The 21380-nt window shown below is 39.7% G+C and overlaps 1 protein-coding gene and 1 long non-coding RNA gene across 3 annotated transcripts in view; both read right to left on the reverse strand.

Annotated features, from left to right (window-relative positions):
- LOC126940351 (uncharacterized) overlaps positions 1–19652 on the reverse strand; it is a 33350-nt gene extending 13698 nt beyond the window's left edge. The window contains exon 1 of the long non-coding RNA XR_007720714.1: positions 486–19652. This is a non-coding gene — a long non-coding RNA (uncharacterized LOC126940351). The remainder of the gene's footprint in view (positions 1–485) is intronic.
- LHFPL6 (LHFPL tetraspan subfamily member 6) overlaps positions 1–21380 on the reverse strand; it is a 263153-nt gene that overhangs the window by 216497 nt on the left and 25276 nt on the right. The window lies entirely within an intron of this gene.

Raw genomic sequence — 21380 nt, forward strand, 5'->3', positions numbered from 1 at the left:
TATCACAATACTTGGGGAGGCCAAGATGTGAGGATCCCTTGAGCTCAGGAATTCAAGACCAGCCTGAGCAACATAGTGAGACTTCATCTCTACAAAAAATATATATATATATTTATAATATGTATTTATATATAATATATAAATATACACTTATATTATAAATATACATTTATTATATATATTATTATAAATATATATATTTATTATATATATACATATATATTATAAATATATACATTTATTTTATATATATATATATTTTTTTAATTAGCCAGCAAGGTGATGTGTGCCTGTAGTCCCAGCTACTCAGGAAGCTGAGGTGGTACTTGAGCCCAAGAGTGTGAGGCTACAGTGAGCCATGATTGAGCCACTGCACTACAGCCTTGGTGACAGAGCAAGACCTTGTCTCAAAAAATAACAAAATAAATAACAAAAGGTCAGGTGCACGTTGTAGTCCTGCCCCACAGTCATGAAACAAACTTTACCTAGCCTGCTGGATGAACAGAAGCAGATAGTGGAACATCATTCCTGCTGAGGCCATCCTAAACCAGCCAGCCACCAGCCAATTTCCCTGCCGACGGGAGATCATCAGTGAAAAAAAGGTCAGACTAACCTAAGCCAGCCCAGACCTGAAGAACCACCCTGCCAAGCCATCAGCTCATAAGCATAATTAATATAAGGTTGTCGTTTTAAGCTATGAAATTTTGAGGTGGCTTGTTACACCTTATGAAAGGCTCATCTACCTTTCAAAGTCGCTGCTTGGATTTCATTCTACAACGTTCTATTTAACTCTCCTTGTGTTTTCTCAGCTACCAATATCACCATTACTTGTCCTATGACTCTGGATTAAGCAATCTACTTTGACTTCTCCCTCTCCTGTACTTTCCATAATCAGTCACTTAATCTGGCAGCTTCTATACAGATGTAGATCTCAAAGCTATCTGCTAGTCTCCATTTTTTCTGCCACACTACAAGTAAAGGTCTTCATCATTTGTCTTCTAAAACATCTCCTTTCCTCATTCTTTTGCCTCTTTAATACAGTCTTTAATCACTAAAGAGGAATAATTTTCTTACTAAATCAAAATCATTGTTTTATTAAAATGCATGTCAGGACATATCATCCCATAAATGCAAGTCAGACCCTTTAACAACCCCCAGTTCCCTACAGAATGTTCTGAACAGTTGAGCATGGAATTCCAGATGCTTCATTATCTGATCCCAATTTTTCCTTGTTTCCCCTGCATCCCTGCATACTTTCACAGTCATCACACCAAGACAATCATCTCCATGTTTTCAAATGTTGTCATCTTCCCTTTCTTCCCCACCTACTGAACTTCCAACAAGCTGATTCAACTACTGACAACTTTCTGACCGTCTTCTCCAGTAGGCATGTGTCCCCCCAGCCACTCACATCCCCATCTACTGCCTTGGGTAGATCTGTCCTTTTCCCTGAACACCTCGAATATGCCTCCATTGTTATAGTAAAGTTTTCATTAAAGTTTAACCTCTACTTAGTCAAGTGCTAAAGGTTGTAAATTTTTGACAGCATGACATATGAACCTTTGCATCCCTCATACAATAGTACAATGCTTGATAGGCTAAATACAATGTGTTATGGATCTGGGGTCTTAGACTGGGGAGGAACTCTTCAGAAAAAAATGTGTTTTCTAGCCAAAAGTCAAATCCAGATGTGGTGCAAATAAATACTCTTGCTCCATGATCAAAAATAAAAGATTACAAACAAGGACAAGTAAGCTTTTGACTCCTTCAAAATTCTAACAATATTATAATACAGCATCAGCTACTTCACTCCTACTCAGAAACTGACAAATATGACTATGTTAAATTCAATTAGAATCAGGACCCAGAAGTGCTCCAATCCCTTTCTACTCTCATCCTAATCTGTCTGACATATTTGGAAGAATCAAATAAGTGAAAGGTGGTTTCTGAACACAGTAAAACTTAGAAAAGCAGAGCTCTCCCTTTTTTTTTTTTTTTTTTTTTTTTGTATCCTGCTGTGAATTTAACAAAGAAGATAAGGTGCTACCAGGACTTATGTGATAGCCATTTCTTTTAGGCACATATTATAACATTCAGATGAAAGTTCTCTAATCACACACACAAACACACACACTGTGCCTCTAAAAACAAACATGGTGATTCTAAGCAAAGTCTCTCAATTTCTCTGGGTCACTATTTCCTCATCTGTAAAATGAGTGGCTGAGGCTACCTGAGCACTAAACTTTAGTGAGCTTATTAAGCATCAGTTTACTGAAACTGGTGTTCACAATAATAAACACAAGGGAGGGCAAGATATTTAGTAACAAAAATTTAAGTATTAAATTATGCATAGCATATAATGTATTTATAAAGATAGCAAAAGAAATCAACATAATTTTGAAAGATTTTTAACAAAACTGAAAAATATTTTCATGGCCTTCAACAAGAAATTTCAATTAATAAGAACACTCCATCCCTACATGATATGGTTTGGATATTTGTCACCTCCAAATTTCATGTTGAAGATGTTGGAGGTGGGGCCTAGTGGGAGGTACTGGATCCTGGGGGCAGGTCCTTCATGAATGGCTTAGCACCATCCCCTTTGCAGTAAGTGAGTTTTCACCCAAATAGTTCACATGAGATCTGGTTGTTTAAAAGAGTCTGGGACCTCCCCCTTCACTCTCACTCCCACCCTTGCCATGTGACACCCTGCTCCCCCTTTGCCTTCCACCGAGATTAGAAGCTTCCTGAAGCCCACACCAGAAGCTGAGCAGATGCCAGCGCCATGCTTCCTGTACAGCCTGCAGAACCGTAAGTCAACTAAACATCTTTACAGATTACCCAGCTGCAGGTATTTCTTTGCAGCCATACAAGAACAGACAAACACAGAAAATTGGTACTGAGGAGTAGGGTGATGAAAATGTGAAAGCAGCTTTGGAACTTGGTAATGGCCAGAAGTTGGAAGAGTTTGGAGGTCAAAGAAGACGACAGGAAGATGAGGGAAAGTTTGGAACTCCTTAGAGACTGGTTAAACGGTTGTGACCAAAACGCTGATAGAAATATGGACAGTGAAGTCCAGACTGATGAGATCTCAGATGGAAATAAGGAAGTTATTGGGAACTAGAGTAATGGTCACCCCGTTACACCCTGGCAAAGAACTTGGCTTCACTGGGTTTATGCCGTAGGGATTTGTGGAAGTTTGAACTTAAGAGTGATGACCTAGGGTATCTGGCAGAAGAAATTTCTAAGCAGTAAGACATTCAAGAAGTGGCCTAGTAGCTTCTGACAGCTTATAATCAGATAATGGGACCAAAGAAATGACTTCAAGTTGGAATTTATATTTAAAGAGAAAGCAGTGACTGGACATGGTGGCTCATGCTATAAACCCAGCAATTTGGGAAGCCGAGGGGTGAAGATTGCTTGAACCCGGGAGTTTGAGGCTAGACCTGGAAACATAGTGACACTCCATCTTTACAAAAAAATAAAAATCAGCCAGGCATGATGGTACATCTCTGTAGTCCCAGCTCCTCAAGAGGCTGAGACTGGAGAATCTCTTGAGCCCAGAAGGTTGAAGCTGCAATGAGCCATGATCACACCACTGCAGTCCAGCCTGAGTGACAGGGCAAGATCCTGTCCCTAAATAAATAAATAATAGGAGGAGAGCATAAAAGTCTGGAAAACTTGCAGCCTGGCCCTGTGATCGAGAAGGATTCCAAGCACACTGAGGAGCAACCACCTGCTAGAGAGATTACTATGACTAAAAGGGTGCCAAGTGTTACTATCTAAGACAATGAGAAAAAGGCCTAGAAAGCATTTCAGAAATCTTTGAGGCAGCCACTCCCATCACAAACCCAGAGGCCTAGAAGGAAAAAGTAGTTTCAGGGGCCAGGCCCATGGCCCCACCGCCCTGATCAGCCTTAGGACACTGCTCCCCACATTCTGGTTCGGGACACCACTTTAGAGAGGGTCAGCCATTAGCGTTGGTGGCTGCCATGTGGTGTTAAGCCTGTAGGCCTATGGAATGCAAGAGTGAAGGGGGTTTGGCGGCTTCCACATGGATTTCAGAGGGTGTATGGGAAAGCCTGAGTGTCCAGGCAGAAGCTTGCTGCAGAGCCTCTACTAGGGCAGTGTGGAGGGAAAACGTGGGGTTGGAACCCTAATACACAGTCCCCACCAGGGCACTGCCTAGTGGAGCTGTGACAAGGGGGCTGCTGCCCTCCAGTCCCACCTGCAGTAGATACAGTGGTAGATTTACTACTGAAAAAGGATGATTGTGTTTTATAACATGAGAAGGACGTGAGATTTGCGGGGGCCACATGCAGAAAGATATGGTTTGGATATCTGACCCCTCCAAATCTCATGTTGAGATGTGATCCCTAATGTTGGAGATGAGGCCTCATGGGAGGTGTTGGATCATGGGGGTGGATCCCTCATGAATGGCTTAGCACGAACCCCCTTAATGTTGAGTGAGTTCTTGCTCAGTTAGTTTACCAAGATGTGGTTGTTTTAAGAGTCTTGGACCTCCCCCTTTGCCCTCTCATTCCTGCTCTGGCCATGACCCACCTGCTCCCCCTTTGTCTTCTGCTATGATTGGAAGCTTCCTGAGGCCCTCACCAGAAGCTGAGCAGATGCTGGCACCATGCTTCCTGTACAGCCTGCAGAACAGTGAGCCAATTAAACCTCTCTTCATAAACCACCCAGTCTCAGGTATTTCTTAATGTAATGCAAGAGCAGACCAACACACTGTCACACCACTCAGTTAATCAGGGTATTATTGTGAATATTAAAATATTACACTAGTCTTACAGAGTGTAGAATAGTAACAGACTTTGTATGAGCTGTGGGGCCTTGGACAGGTCACCTAACCTCCAATTTATTACATGAAAAATAGGAATAATTCCTGCCTCATGGTAGGGAACAGGTAAGGTTATAAAGACTGAATGAGATAACGTACATGCGATGCCTATAAGACAGCAGTTACTAAACAAATATTAGGTGTTAACTACCCTTTCTCCACCATCTCCAGGAAAGTTCAATAGGACATTCTGACAACACATAATTGGAAGTTACCTCTCAACTGTATAATGCGCTCCTTTATTTTTCATCATTCAACGTTCTCTCATAATGATGAAATCTTTTTTCACCGATAGCACTTGCTTCAAAGTCACTTACCTCCTCTGCTTACTGGATGACAGGATGATGATATCATTTTTAAAAGGCCGCAACAAATATATTCATTAAAACAGTTCTGACACAAGTTTTGGCTTAAGTTGTACATTGGCAGATAAAATAAAATCAGGGATATCTAACAATGACTTTGGGTAGCAGAAATGCTATAGAGAGGCAAAGGCCTTGACCTGCCTACTCTCTCCCCAGCACCAGGCAGGATACCCTATTTTAGGAAGGGAAATCTATCATTTTCTTAAATAATGCTTTCCAATCTTTAAATGCCACTCTGTTTGCATCTATTTAAGCAAAGCTGACCTTTTTAAAATCCTTACTGGAAATGACGAATATTGTTAGAAAATTCCATTTTATGAAATTCTTGTTCATTTCATGAAATCACGCCTTTGGTCTTGGCCCATTTAAGTTTAAACGAACAAAGCAGAGTAGGAGGGGCTACAGCCTCCCCGCTGGAGAGGTGCTGAGAGACAGGTTCCGTTGCAGGCACTGAAATAAGCCCAGTCTGTCAGACCAAAGGCAACATCCAAGGACACCGGCAGACAGCTGGTGGAAGTCTCACTGACCGCCAAGAGTCAGGGGAGACACCAGGTTGGAGGCCAAGGGAGTACTCAGTGCCTCTCCTCCAGGGACAGGTAGAAATGTCCTCACCCAAAGGCCACATTCAGCCCACGTGGGAGAGGCCCACAGGCTCCATTCTCTAGGCTGTGATTCAGAGGCAGGGGTTGGTGTCGGAGGATGGGAGTTGATGGGAGGAGACAAGGTGTTTATTCTCATGTGACTGACCTAATGAACAGGAAGCATGATGCGGAGGCAGACAGGGTTAAAGAGGGGCACTTCGATCTCAAAAACAATACCCAAAGTAGGGCACAGAGTCAGAATTGACTAATCAACAAGGACACTGCAGATCCCCAGAGTGATGACACGGAGCTCTGTAAGCCCCACCTCCTCCAGTACCATTCGTTTCTACCAAGGATAACACAGCTCAGAGAATAAGTGTGTAGATAAGAGCAGTTAGTGAAAGTCAACAATGTGCCCCTGCTCTAGGCAGTGGGAAATCAAAGACAGAAAAACAACTGTCTGCCTCAAGAAGCTCAAATTGAGAAGACAGGGTGAAAAATACTGACTATATTGAATGTGAGGAGTGCCAGGCTGCAAATGGTCACTGCAGACTGTGAAGTGCAGAGAAGGCCATCTAACCTACATCTGGTTGCGTCAGGAAAATCTTCTCAACTATTATTATTAATGTGTTTATTGAATTAAGTCCTTGGGGAGTACTGTGGCAGTCCCCCATTTTCCCTCCCCTAAAGAGAAAACATTTCTTTGTCTTTTTTATTTTTAAACATTTAAGAAAATCCTTGCCACCCTTTACTGAATGAACACCCTCTCAATTCTCTCACAGCATTGCTGAATCAGACAACTGGTGCTGCATTCCACCCACAAGACTAATGAGCTTCCAGCTGACGATGGCATCAGAACCCCACACATGAGAAAAGGCACTTGGCAATCTATCAACATGGTAACTATCCAATCTACCAGGTCATTTCCTAGGCAAAAGTTCATGTGAGCTCCAAATCAACATTAATAATAAGTTAACAAATACTTCCTGTTATCAGCAAACTGCATGCTTTGCCAAAATGTAGTGCTTCAATGAATTAAATGAATGACTTCCTCTTCACAATTCTTTTATGCGACAGGATTTATTGCATCCTTTCTACAGATGAGAAAACTAAGATTCAGAAAGTTAATTAATTTTCTTGAAGTTATATAGCTAGAAAGCAGGGAACCAGAAATCAATTCCTGTTCTGTTTGTTTCCCAAGCCTGTGGAAGTGTAAAAACCTGCCTCTCGCCTACAGTCTTATTCCTTTGCAGATTATTCACTGCCTTGGAGTGTTCAAGCACAATCTCCTTTGGGTTATGCAAATTCTCTAACATGATGTAGTTTTGGCTCTTTTCAAAGCAGTTTGTCATATCCTGTATAACTAGACCTCTATGAAACCTCAAGACTCCCTGCTGACTGCAGTCTTAGGTCTTACATGGCAAACAGGACTGACCCTTCCCCATCCAGCCCCTGGTGAGCTTTCTGGCCTCCTCTCTGGCCACTGTCCCATCACCTTCCTCTGCATTCTTCACTCTATGCAGGAGCCAGCCCGTGTCCACATCTATGGTGCTCCCTCTGATCAAAGGCCTTTCCTACTACTTTTTTGCTTGGTAAATTGACTCACCTATTCAGGGCCCAAGTCATCCACTTCTAGGATGCTTTGTCTGTCTCCTTCCCACTCCCCATGCCCCTCTGTATGTCTCACTCTGCTTTTAGAATGCCAGTGCAGCAGTACTCACCCACCCTGTATTATTACTTATTTGTCAATCTCTCCCTAAACCCTTTCTATCCAAGCTGTGGCCCATGGACCAGCAGCATTGATGTCTCCAGGGAATCCTGAGTCGTCCCCAAACCTACAGCATCACAATCGACATTGTTAATAAGATCCCCACAACTTATGTGCACTTTGGACTTTGAGGAGAAACTCTCTCCGTGTCTGAATTTTGGGAAGAGAGGAGTGGTATTTGGTTTGTTTGTTCTGAATATTTTTAAGAGACAGGGTCTTGTTCTGTCATCCAGACTGGAGTGCAGTGGTGTAATTTTGCAGCCTCAAACTCCTGGGCTCAAGTGACCCTCCTTCCTCAGCCTCCCAAGCAGCTGGGATTATAGGCACAAGCCACCACGTCTGCTGTGTTTGTCTGTTTGGCAGAAACAGGATCTTGCTATAATGCCCAGGCTGGTCTTGAACTCTTGGCCTTAAGTGATCCTCCCACCTAGGCCTCCCAAAGTGCTGGGGATTACAGGTGTGAACCATGGCACCAGGCCAGGAGTGGCATCTTATTTATTCTCAGAACTTACCCCAGGGCCTACCACTGAGTGACTACTCTGTAAATGTTTGTTGAATCAAAGTGAATATGGGCTTTCACTTGATTCTCACAACAATCCTCTGAGTTAGAAACTATTATCTCTATGTAATAGATGAGAAAACTGAAGCTAGAGACTTTTTAAAAAATTTCCTAAAACTCACACATAGTCAATAATTAGTAGGATGAGGGTGAAATCTTCTAATTTCAAGGTCTGTATTATTTTCATTTCTCTAAACTATTTCCCATGCATTATAAATAAGAACAAATATTTATGCAATAACTCATACAATATGTATTTTAGCATAAGAATATTGCCCAGGCAGGATTAGCAGCCACTTTGCTTTCATGTTCATGAAGTGAATGCACCCTATCATTCCTCTAGGTAGGAATATCCACCCAGCATGAGTGGTGCATTGTGTGCAGTACTAAACATGGAGAGGAAAATGAATCGAATCAGCTCCTGCCCTCATGGAGATACCAACAAATAAAGAGTAATCCTCTTCCAGTGTGAGAAGAACCACGCTCTATGTGTGGGTGGGTGTGTGTGGGGGTGTGTGTGTGTGTATACTGTGTGTATAAAATAAAGAGAAAAACATGAGTAATGGCACTTTACCCAACCAATAGCACCTGCTGCAAAACAAAATCTGGTAAGGTAAGATACAGAAAAAGACCCACCAGAGCGCCATTCAGTTTTCAATGCTTCAAAGATTTACACACTCTTCCTATTATCATTAATGGCTATTATGACCGTAATCAGTCCCCACGCACCAAGGGGAGAATAAATTCCTCACAGAGGGGAAATAGAGGGTATTCAAAGGAAAAAAATATTTTACGCAGAAAGCTGATGCCTGCTAGTTGATAATGAATGCAGTAGGAGTAATAGTAATTTGTTTAAATTCCTCATTAAATGAGTCATAAAGGTCATGGGGCAATACTAGAAACACACACACACACACACACAGCATCTCTGAATTATCCAGCAAAGCAACAATGTTAAAAATCGATTTTTTAAAAAATTAGAGCTAAATATTTTAAAAATTAAAAATCAGGATTAAACGAAAAATAAAAGGGAACTAGAATTCCAACAACTTTAAATTATAAAGATCATATAAAAGCAGAAAAGTAGAAGAATGGATCAAATAAGAAAATCCCGTCTGTGACAGTCCACGCTGCCCCAAGTCACTAAATTTGCAGTTGACAGAAACAAAATACAGAGCTATATCTTGTGCACGGGAAAAAAGCAAACATATTCCTAAGTGACCAGAATACATGAGTCTGGTGGGTTGATAAGTGACTTACACAGATCAAATAGGTGTTAGATAATGAGACAAGGGAGCGAAAATACTCTTAGAGGGTAAAAGCTCACAAGTCAGCAGTATAGAGGCATTCTCAAGAGCAGAATCGTTGCATATTTTAATACCTTCTTGGCTAATAAGGATAAAACCGACAGGCAAAGTGAAAATATGGGACTTGGAACGTAATTTCTACTTCCCTGGGAGCAGCATTTCTTAGGGTGATTGGGAGGCGTTTGCTCCTCATCAGATCTTTATTAATCCATTGTCATGTCTCTGTGTTTTATTATTCCTGCCAGGGTAACAGATTATCTTCATGCTTTCAGGTCATAAAGTATACCAGTTAACTCAGGGGATTGAAAACAAAATTAAGAATGAGGTGGCATGTTCCTTTTCTTCTCAGAGCCTCTGCTTTTTCCCCTGCAAAATGAGGCTAATCGACACTATCCCCTAGGGCTGTTATGTAAGAGAACAGACACTTGTTGTATATCCCCCAAAGGTGATAAAAATGGTGTAAGCCTCCCAGTATCATGTTGGGTCCATGGTGAACACTCAGTAAACATGAGCTGCTATTATCATTGCACTAGAAGGCTTCCCACCATCGAGAGTCATTAAATCCAGGAGACTGGGAGCTGTTTTCCTCTGCAGCATTTTATTTTGTGTTCAAAAGAAATACAGCACAGATTTGGCCAAATCAGCAGACAAATTGTCAAGACCAGGAATAAAGTCTGTTTAGCACACTCTGAATATAGCACCTAACACACAATTATAAATATAGAGTGCTTAATGGGGAGTATTTGATTTAAAAAATGGTAAAATCTATTGCCAAGATTAAATGAGGTGACCTCTTTGGAGTCCTTCCAATAGAGGCAATAAAGAAAAAAAAAGAACATAAATATGTATGTGTCTCTCTAGCTCAAACCCATCTGGCCTATGATATCCATACTGGGCCAGAGCAACCAATATGTGCATCTTCATATTTCTAAACTTCAAATAACGGCCCATGCAGTACAAAACCCAAGAGCACTAAAAGTGGCCTTTGACTCTGCTTGTGATACGCCATCTGTAGCCACCATACCCAGAGGAGAACTGTAGATCAAAAAGAATTACCGCGGTGCCAAAGAGACTCCCATAAAATTGCGCTACGCTATTATACCATTTTGGTTGCCTTTGGGAAATATGTAAGTCAAAAGCATCTAACCATGGGTAAATAAAGTCAGTTTGAACTTACGAAAATAGAAAAGCTGATGGAAGAATAAGTTTGCTCATTTAAGTGGCCTTTTATGTAAAAGGGTTAAGAACCCTACTTCTACCTTCTGCCAATGAGCTATGTTCTGAAAGTTGGGGCAGTATACTCACTCTGATGTGACAAAATTTTAAAATGCTAGTGGGGCAAGGTTCTGTAAACTCTGTCTCTATACCTTACTATGTCTTGCTATTGTATAGTAAGCATCATTGAATAAGAAGTAAAATAAATATAAAGGGCAACAAATCAAAGATTGAATTCTCACAGAGCGGTGGCTCTGGATGAGTGGCAATCCCCAGGCATAAACGTCTACATTCCAATGCTCTAAGAATGGAAGGCTGATCTCCAAAAATCAAAATGACCATTGTTGTTTAAAAACTACCATTTCCTTAGAATAAAAAACAAACGGTCCTGAAATAAGCTTGCCATCTCTATCATCTTATATCCAGGAGGACAATAAGCCAAGAAAGGAAAAAACAGAGAAAAAGCAGTCGAATTACAATATATTTCATCATAGAATGATAGTGTACTCTGAAAAAAAATCCAGTCTAGTTCAAAGAGAACATCATTTCTAAACATTATAGGCAAAAAGAAAGGTTTTTAAAATTTCATTTTGTGTTCAAATTTACTGCAAATTACATATGACAATACAGTTCTTAAATAGTACAAAATGAATCTCCAACTTCAATTTTGGTGCTGTGGTTTTTATATTTGTGTAGTTGTTAAAATAAGATGGAATGTTGGCATAACTATCAGACAGCAGAAAACAAGCTGCTGAATGAGGAGGGAAAGGACCAAAGAAACAGCAGAGAAGGGATTTGTAGTTTGAAAGGAATTTTGGTGCCAATGGTGGGGATTTGTTGTACAGTCTGCATTAACTGGGTTATTTCTGAATGAACATTTGATTATTATAACAGAACATTCTACGTATAATCTCGTAAAACTGTAAATTTCTGGCAGAGTCACTATGAAAGTACGAAGCTGACAAGCCCTTCTTTTGAAAATCTGAGAACTATTTGCATGAGAATTATCACTCTGAAGCAAGCAAATTCCAGTGCTGTTGACTCACTGCCTCAGCCACCTACACTAGGGTTCCCAGGCAGAATGGGTTCCAACACACCGTACGTGGGGATTCCAGGACCCACCAATTCATGGGCGTCACATGGGAAATAACAACAGGAAGAAACTCTGCTGTCAAATAAAAAGACACCAAATCAACAGAAAAACAGTAAGGCCATTTTGTTTATGGTTTAACCGGATTCTTAAATTATTATGCCCTAGGATCTATCTGAAACACAGACTCAAACAAATGAAGAAGGGACTTTTAGGAACTTGAAAAACCATGTATATTTATTATGGCAAGTATGTGCCTCTCAAGCTCAACATGTCAAACACATGATTTCATCCTGTTGGAAAAAATAATAAAAAGAAAAAGGAGGTACAAGTCTTCATACAGAACTCTCAGCCCCTCGTCAATAGGTTGGAAATTGTATTTAGCTGTACGGAACAGAGGAATACATGACTGCTAATTTTCTAACCCATTCATTTTTGTGAAATTCTAATAAGGCAACTGGATTTTTCTAGTTGCTAGACGTCAAGCATCATTTTGAAATATTAATCCTTAGAAAGTAGAAACCATGTCTAAATGACTCTCAGTATACATCATCTATTGTAGCATCACTTGCAAAGGGTTACTGAGATTGACGAAGTAAAATAAATGGTGAGTTCAGTTGGGCGCTGTGGCTCTCCCTTGTAATTCTAACACTTTGGAAGGCTGAGGCGGGTGGATCGCTTGAGCCCGGGAGTTCAAGACGAGCCTGGGCAACAGAGGGAGACCCGGTCTCTACAAAAAATGAACTGGGCATGGTGCTGTGCACCTGTAGTCCCAGGTACTCGGGAGGCTGAGGTGGGAGGATCACCTGAGCCCAGGAAGTCCAGGCTGCAGTGAGCCAAGATTGCACCACCGCATTCCAGCCTGGGCAACAGAGCAAGACACCGACTCAAAAAAAAAAAAAGAGTTTGCTTTAAAGGGCATTGTAGGAAAATCGAAAGTGATCTCTACTTGGGGGAACTCATCTAAAACCCAGGTTAAACCCCATTTCTACCACTATCTGGCTGTTAATCCTGGACAAATAATAATACCTAATATCTCTGTGTCTTGATCTCTTCGGCCTTAAAACCAAGTTTCTAATCACACATGCCTCCCAGAATAGTGAGAAAATAATGTTAAAAGCATTTAGATGGTGACCTTTCACATAGTTAGGCACTGAATAAATGTTATCCACGGTTTTTTTTTTTTTTTTTATTTTTGTTCTTGTTTTTTTGCTAACATCAAAGAACATCACAACGATTGAAAAGGTTTTCGCAGAGATAGAGCATTTTCTGTCCCAAACACAGATCAGAAGACTCCAAAGTTCAGGCGCAGAATTAAGCAGGAATATATCCTTGTTTCTTATATTCCCACTTAAAAACATTTTCAAGACAAGAGAATAATATTCCTCTTCAAAATTTCTTACAAAATCTCAAATTTCAAAAGAATAAAGTGACAAAGAAAACGTCAGTATTTTTTCTGATAGCCAATATATCGTCAAAATTTTAAATTCTGTATTTTATCCGACTAATAAACTTACTTGCTCCATATTATAAGACTATAAGCATAGGAAAATAGAAAATGAGCACAAAATCAAATCCATACGTTGAAATTATCAAGGAAGTTACAAGTAAACAATCTTTCAGAGCAAGATCTAACAGACTTTTTCCATAGAAATCCAAATGGTAAACTTTTAGGCTTTGTGAGCCACATATGGTTTTCTTCTTCCTCTTCCTATATCTCTCCCTTCCTCTCCTCTTCTACCTTTTCCTTCCTCTGCTCTTCCCTCTCCTCCTTTAACAACTCTGTGAAAACACATAAACCATTCCTAGCTCTGTGGCCAAACAAAACCAGGCTTCAGGCTAGATTTGGCCCCAGGGCACAGTTTCCTACCCTTGTTATAGAGCAGGGATGGGCAAACTACAGAACAAAGGCCAAATCCTGCCCACAGCCTATTTCTGTAAATAAAGTTTTCTTGGAACACAGCCATTCCCATTCACTTACAAAGTATCTATTGCTGCTTTCCCAAAGACAGGGGTGAGCAGTTTTAACACAGACCCTATGGCCCACGAAGCCAAAAGTATATACCATCTGGCCCTTTACAGAAAAATGTTTGCCAGTCTCTGTTCTAGAGTAATGAGAATGCTTTGTTACTATCACTCTTCTCTATCCCTTTCCACTATAGGAAGAGCTAGAACAAGTGGTCTTAGTTACTTCATTGAGAGTTGTTTTTTCTTGCCAATGTTAAATACCATGGAAACCAAATATTATAAATTTCGTATGTGAAAGTGTTAGGTAGAGAAAACTTCCAGACATACACATGTTTCTTTAAATGGGTTGCATGTATTTTCATAGTCTTTGTAACAGCAGAGAATAGGAAATACTACTTCTTAAAAAATGTTGAAAGAGAACAATATGAAGTGGAAATATCCAGAAAAGAAAAATAGAATATGATATAGAATATAAACTTAGGCAGAAAAAACACCCTTTTGTGGTATATGAATATTGGCTGAGCTTGCATGGTGCCTGAGAGAACACAGTGGCTCACTTTATTCAGGACAATGACCTATTCAATTCTGAAAATATTGCTTCTACCTATCCATTTCAATTTAGTATATAAAAAGGTATAAAGCTATGTAAACAGAGCAAAGCACCATATATATCTGCCTATATAAATTAAAAAAATTCTAACCCAAATCAAATCATTTCAGAAAGTCACATTTCTCAATTAGCTTTCCCTCAATTCTGTAAGCAGAATATTTCATCCTAGAAATTAAACTTGGAAAGCACTGTGAAATTGTTTTTATATGTACTTATATTTCACTTTTTCTCTGCATGATGCATAACTCAAAAACTCCTTCCTGCCCATCTCAGAAGCTCCAGGCTCTGGCTCCTTTCACCCCCACATCCTCAAATGTTCACACTGTCCAGTTTAGGTGGAGGCCAGTGCTACCTCCAGAGATGGACTCTTGCTTTGCTTTCCAGCAGCAGACCAGAATTTGAGTTGATCATATCCAGTGACTTCAACCCTAGAGCTCAGGATTCGACAAACACAGAGGAATTTCTACTTAACTTTCATCTACACTCCTCAATCATCCATCCTCCAACCTGAGCAGTTAACCATTTTCATTGGTGCTTAAAATCATTTCCCATACTGGTTCTCATTACTGTTGGAAAATGAAAATCCTAGCAGAATAAGATCCATGAGGGCACAGCCCATTTCTACCCTGCTCATCAATATATCTTTGGCCTTAGCTCAGTTTCTGGCACACAATAGAGGCTTAGTAAACATGGATGGATGGATGGATGGATGGATGGAAGGATGGATGGATGGATGGATAAAAACTGCAAACATCTGAATTGTGCTTGGTTTCTAAACCATACAGGACTTATCCACAAATGTCTTTGCAAACCTACTTGAGCAGTTAAAACATAGTGGGTTTGAAGTTCATAAATGTAAGGGATCTATTAGCAATGAATGATGGCAAGGACTTCAGCAAGCACAAATAGGCTAGATAGCCAGGTCTTGGAACCCATCAAACTATTGCTTTCATTTTCAAAAGGAGAAAATGTTAGTTTTTGGAAACACAGGTCAATAATTTTATGTTGAGAACCTGAAAAACCTGCAAATGGCATTATTAACCAGATGTCCTAAAAAACTTACTCAAGAAAAAGTAGATTACCAGCAAGCAACACTACATCACTAAGAATAAACTGCATTAAATTCACCTCAACTTTGGTTTTGATAAGAAAATGCTACAGGTATAAAATGTCTTGATTTTTGCAAGATATTTGATGAATTAAGATTCTTTATGATTGACATGGAAAACTCAAGTTTGGATGACAGGATAGTAAGGTGTATTCAAACTATTGAAAAATTATCACTAAAGGGTGCTATTAATAAATTAATATCTTCACTTTCCTACATATACAGAGTGCCCAACTAGAACCAGCAGAAATGAGTGGTAGGCACAAGCTCATATGGAAAATTATGAAAATGCTAACAATTTGAAAGGTTGTAAAATGGATGAAACAACTTCTGAACTCTTTAAGCACCTGTTCAAGCACATGGCGACTCTGACTGTCCAGAAGGAATGATTTAGAATGTGGCAGAAAAAGGAATTCTTACATACTTTTCACTTCAAAATTCGAAGAATCTAAGAAATATCTATATATACAAGGGAAATGAGGCCTAAGGAAAAGTCATATGGGCAGGTTCTGACTCCAAGTTAGTTTTTCAAGCTTAATCTTTCTTTACTCTTTTAAATTTATTTTATTGGATTAATGTATTTATTTTTAGAAACAGGGTCTTGCTCTGTCACCCAGGCTGGAGTTCAGTGGCACAATCATAGTCACCGTAACCTGGAACTCCTGGATTCAGGCAATCCTCTCTTGAATAGCCAGGACTACAGAAGTGAGCCATCACTTTAGATTGTCACTATGTTGGCCAGGCTGGTGTTGAACTCCTGGACTCAAGCATCTTCCAGCCTTGCTGTCCCAAAGTGCTGAGATTACAGGCATAATCCACTATGCCTGGCTAATTTATGTAATTTTTACATATCCAGAAGGATTCATTAAAAGCATGGCAAGAAAAGAGGGTGTGGGAGTAAAATAATAGAGTGTTATATAATAGAATATAAAACAGAATGATAATCTTATAAATAAATTATATATAATTTATATATTAGAATGACATATAGAATGATAATCAAAGAACTAAGTAAGACGATTGCCATTCAATTAACGTTTGCAGCAACAATGATTTAATCGTGAGTATAGCTCTGGTAGATATAAAGTAGTTGTATTTTAAGTATTAATACTATCAACAGTCAGTATGGGGCAACAGTGTGCGCATGTGAGTACATGTGAGTGAATGTGTGTGTGTGTGCTTGGGCATGCATGTGTGTGTTTTTCTCCTAAATATTTAAGGCAAAAGCCTAAAGTAAATGAGGTTATTTCTTGAAGATGAATGTTCAAAGTAAGAAGAACCCTGTAATTTCTTTTACCCATGGATAACATTCTTTATCTCCCCATCCAGTCAGATTCAGTAAGCAAGAATCCTTAATTTCCATTAGTCTAACCACTACTAGATTGAAAGTGTAAAAAACAACAATAAACTAACCACTTCATGTAGTTCAGGTTTTAGGCAAGCTTATTCTATTTAGGAAATGTTGAAAGATGTCTCAAACCACAAATCAGGCTTTATTTCAACAGATGTTTGTGACCACGTATTGATAACAATAGGAGGCAGCCAAATGCCTAGACAGATAGGGCAGGTCCCTGGTGAAAACCCATCTCCAAGCCAAAGACAGTTTAAAGCCTGAAAGCCAAGCTACAAGTTAAATCCTCGGACCAGATTGAGAACTTGTCTTCCTGTTTGATGCACTTTCCTCTGATTGATCCCCACCCTTCACCTATTTTACATATCCCTGCCCTTTCCTAATTGGTCTTCTACACCATCATACCCAACTTTGAGTGGTGTCTTCACCTTAACCTTTTGCCTATGAAGACCCCAAACTCAGTCGGTAGAGAAGGAGACGGCCTGACTTCGGGGAGGTGACGGCCTGACATCAGGGAAGATGACCTGCCCCTCCCATCCCCTCTCCAGCTGAGAACTGTTTTCATCACTCAATAAAACTATCTACCTTCACCATCCTTCAACTATCTGTGTACCTCATTCTTCTTGGACACCAAACAAGAGCTCAGGACCCACTGATTGCGAGTATCCAGAAAGGCTGTCACACCGGCCCTTTGCCCTTGACAGCAGAGGGCAGCCACCCCACACAACAAGGTAAGAGGCCAATTGAGCTGCTAACACACCACTGTCCATGGACAGTGGAGTTTAAGGACCACTGTAACATCTTCTCTGGGACTTTGGGGTCATGGGCACTCTCACATGGGAGCCGCCACATTCCCCTCAAGGTGACATGCCTGGTCTGGCTACAGGCCCTGCATGGAGCTTGCTCCTCTGTCAGCACCCAGAGTGGTTGGCCGGATCCTACACTTGCTCGCTTATGTGCTGCCTCCTGCAAGGGGTTGAATGTGACGAGCCAAGTAGAGGGGGCTCCCTGACATGAGTCTGGTGAAGGGGCCGAGAAAAATCCTGCATTGATATGTCCAAGGTTATAAATATGACAATTAAATCAGGGCAAAGGACATGAACTGGCCAAGGATATTATATCACAGGACAAGAATCTCCTAGAATTGTAGTTGTGTCCTACATAAGTAGTAATCAAATAGCAACACAGTAAACTTTCATAAAAATACTCTAAAGACACCTAATATTGCATACAATCAAATACAAAATAAAGCATTTAAGATAGAACAATCTAAAGAGTTAGTCATCTATGGCTTAGAGCTGCAGTGGTATTTTTTAAACTATGTGTGTTTGTGTGTGTCACAGTCCCCAATGAGAATCAGTCTGAGACTTCTTTCCAGAAACACATATACATACACAAATGCAGGACCCAGACATAGATCTTCTATGAATGTATGTATATAGCCATAATTCAGAGGTTCCAGTCCTATTCTCAATAAAGGGTATTATACAGTACATCCATCTCCTATTACTCAAAAACCTCTCTTTAAGAAGTAAAAGCTTTATCCCTAATTGCTATGGCTTTTGAAAAGGAAAACACACCACAGTCCAATTTTCTGTGCAAAGTAGGCTTGGCCACCCATCTTCCTTCTGCTCATACCTAAAATGCATTGGCGGTTCTGTGTCTCCTCCACTCTTGCTGCCTGCCTCTCCTGTCCTCTGTTTCATTTAATCACCACTTTCCACTTTAAGGCTCAGTTGTTGCACAAATAGCCAGATCTTAACCGTCTGAGTTTGCATACCCCAGCCATCAAAAACTGGTAGAAAAAGCCATCTTTCTCCTAAGTAGAAGGATTTCTGGATTTGTGAGATACCAGTCGATGACCATTAGCTTCTCCTCCAAGTCAGCCAGTCACATGGTCTTTGGGTCACAAGGCTGAGGGCAAGGGGATCAGAATTCATAGGAAAGTAATGAATAATGTTATTGAGGTTAAAGGTGAGATACACAATCTAATATCTGATGATGGCAAATTTCCTAGCTTATTTCCACATAAAGAAGAAACAACCAGGATTGAAACTGAATGTACTGCATACAGTTTTTTAACCTAGCCAACGCCGTAACTTCTATTGTGTTTTGAAGATTGGTAAAAATGTATGTTGTAGGATTCTAGATACAACAGTATTTTAGATACAAAACACATTTGATAGAGATTTTCCCCTATCAAAATAGGTGAAAATGTGGAATAGAGATTCATTCTTGTGTAAATACTCCTATTCCTACTAAGCAATAAAAACTAGGTGAAACAAATTAATTCCTGAAATAGATTGTACAATTTAAATGAGTATATATCAATAGGTTTTAGCCTTCAAAAGGAAGGCATCATTTTTTATGTATGGTTTTAAAAAGAACTGCTCACATGGAGTTTGTTCTGGGACCAGAAAAATACCTGGAAGATCTTAATGAAAATATAGAATAAAGAAAACTATTTTAAAAGAACAATAATCATCAAAATAGATTAAAATTTATGAATGCATATCCGCATCTAAGGAAAAGCGGCCACAGTTGTAAATAGAAATTTTCTGAGCTTGAAGGTCAGAACTTTAAATGCCCTTCTTTTACATGGTATAACTTTTTATAAAATACTTTCGGTTTAAAGTTACAAGTTTTTAAATTGCAGTGTATCTTTATTCTACTTTGCCCCACACAAAAGGGATTGGAAATAATCTTGCATCTAGGAAAAATAACTAAAGAAAAAAAGAAATAATATTGCATCCAGTAAATTCCTTCCTATATTAATATTTATGAGTAGGCTAATAGTTAATCATTTTGAAACTTTATAGGAGATACTTATAAAATATAAAAAAGGAACCTTGAAATATTTTTCCTCTATTTATTATTTTTGAAATATTTTTATAAAAAAGGAAGATTGAAATATTTTTCCTCTATTATTTTTGAAATATTTTTATTAAAAAGGAAGCTTATTTTTCCTCTATTTATTATTTTTGAAATATTTTTATAAAAAAGGAAGCTTGAAATATTTTTCCTCTATTTATTATTTTTGAAATATTTGTCCTCTATTTATCATTTTTGCAAACCATGTCACCAGGTTTACATATGGGTCCAAGGCACCTTCTCTCACCATTCCAGAGAAAAATGAAGTATCTCCCAATAGAAGGTATATACCTTCACTATAATTCATCTGTGTGTCAGATAGGGAAGGGGCATATTATAATGGGAAGGAACAGCTTTGGATGCACCTGCTCCATATTTGAATTCTAGCTCAGCCAGTAGCCTGCTGCATACTCCTGACTTCTCTAAACCTCGGCTTTCACATCTGTGAAACAGGGCTCACGTGATCTTAGAAAGAAACAGTGAAGATGACAAATAAACATGTTCCACCTATGGTGTGTAAATAATAGGTCACATTTCATATTATTTGGAGTATTCATTGATTGATTATTCAGTGATTTTTGTATGTTTCAATCTTGTTCTCCTAGCTGCACTGCAGAGCAAGGTGTTGCATCCATTGTTAGCTGGATGATGAAATACTGAGATTTCTGCAAATTGAGACTGATGTACAAGAGGCTGGATGTGCAAGGCAAGTGTACAGGCAAGAATGAGGGAGTGTGGTTCCTTCATCAAAAAACAGGTGGGGCCAGGAGTGGTGGCTCACGCCTATAATCTTAGCACTTTGGGAGGCCGAGGTGGGTGGATCACCTGAGGTCCAGAGTTCGAGGCCAGCCTGGCCATCATGGTGAAACCCCATCTCTACTAAAAATGCAAAAATTAGCTGGGTGTGGTGGCATGTGCCTGTAATCCCAGCTACTCAGGTGGCTGAGGCATAAGAATTACTTGAACCTGGGAGGCAGAGGTTGCAGTGAGCCGAGATAGCGCTACTGCACTTAGGCCTGCGCGACAGAGGAAACTCCATCTCAAAAAAAAAAAAAAAAAAAAAAACAGGTGGGTCTAAGAAATTTCCATTCTGTTCCCTGCCCATCCCTCTCCTCTGTCTTTGTTACAGGATACTTCATCAAATGAAAACACAATGATGACCACATATACAGGTAACCAGAGCTATACTACCTTTCCTGGGAATAGCAGAGCACAGATGTAAAGACTGAAAGATGACGTGTCATATCCTTGTTTGTGATTCTGCTAATGCCCACAGGACAATCATTTCTGAAGCAATTTGTACCCTTACTTGTATTTCAGACTTTAGCGCACAGTTAAGGAATGATTTTTAATACATTTTCCTCCAGGCTACTAGCAATTCTTTATCTATATTAAAATTAAAGACTAGCGTTAAAATTAAAAACTAGTATCATGAAAATCCACAAAGAGTCATAAGATACCATTTTAGTCACAACGCCTTGCTAATTTACTATGAAATCTCTATGTTTCAGAATTAAGAAGTCCAGTGGCCAGATTTATTTTTAGCTTCATTTTCATTCTAAAAGGCCTAGCTTTTAGTAACAAGCGATAACACTGTGAATCAGGCAGTGAACTAAAGGAAAAGCAGCAGCAAAGAAATGGGGTAGCAATCTGCCAGTCAAAAAGTTCAACATTCTGAAGTGGGAAAGACATGGGACAGCTGTGGAGTGGGGAGCTCCTTCCGCCGCGGGGT

This window comes from Macaca thibetana, chromosome 17, assembly GCF_024542745.1.
Source record: "Macaca thibetana thibetana isolate TM-01 chromosome 17, ASM2454274v1, whole genome shotgun sequence".
Taxonomy (NCBI): domain Eukaryota; kingdom Metazoa; phylum Chordata; class Mammalia; order Primates; family Cercopithecidae; genus Macaca; species Macaca thibetana.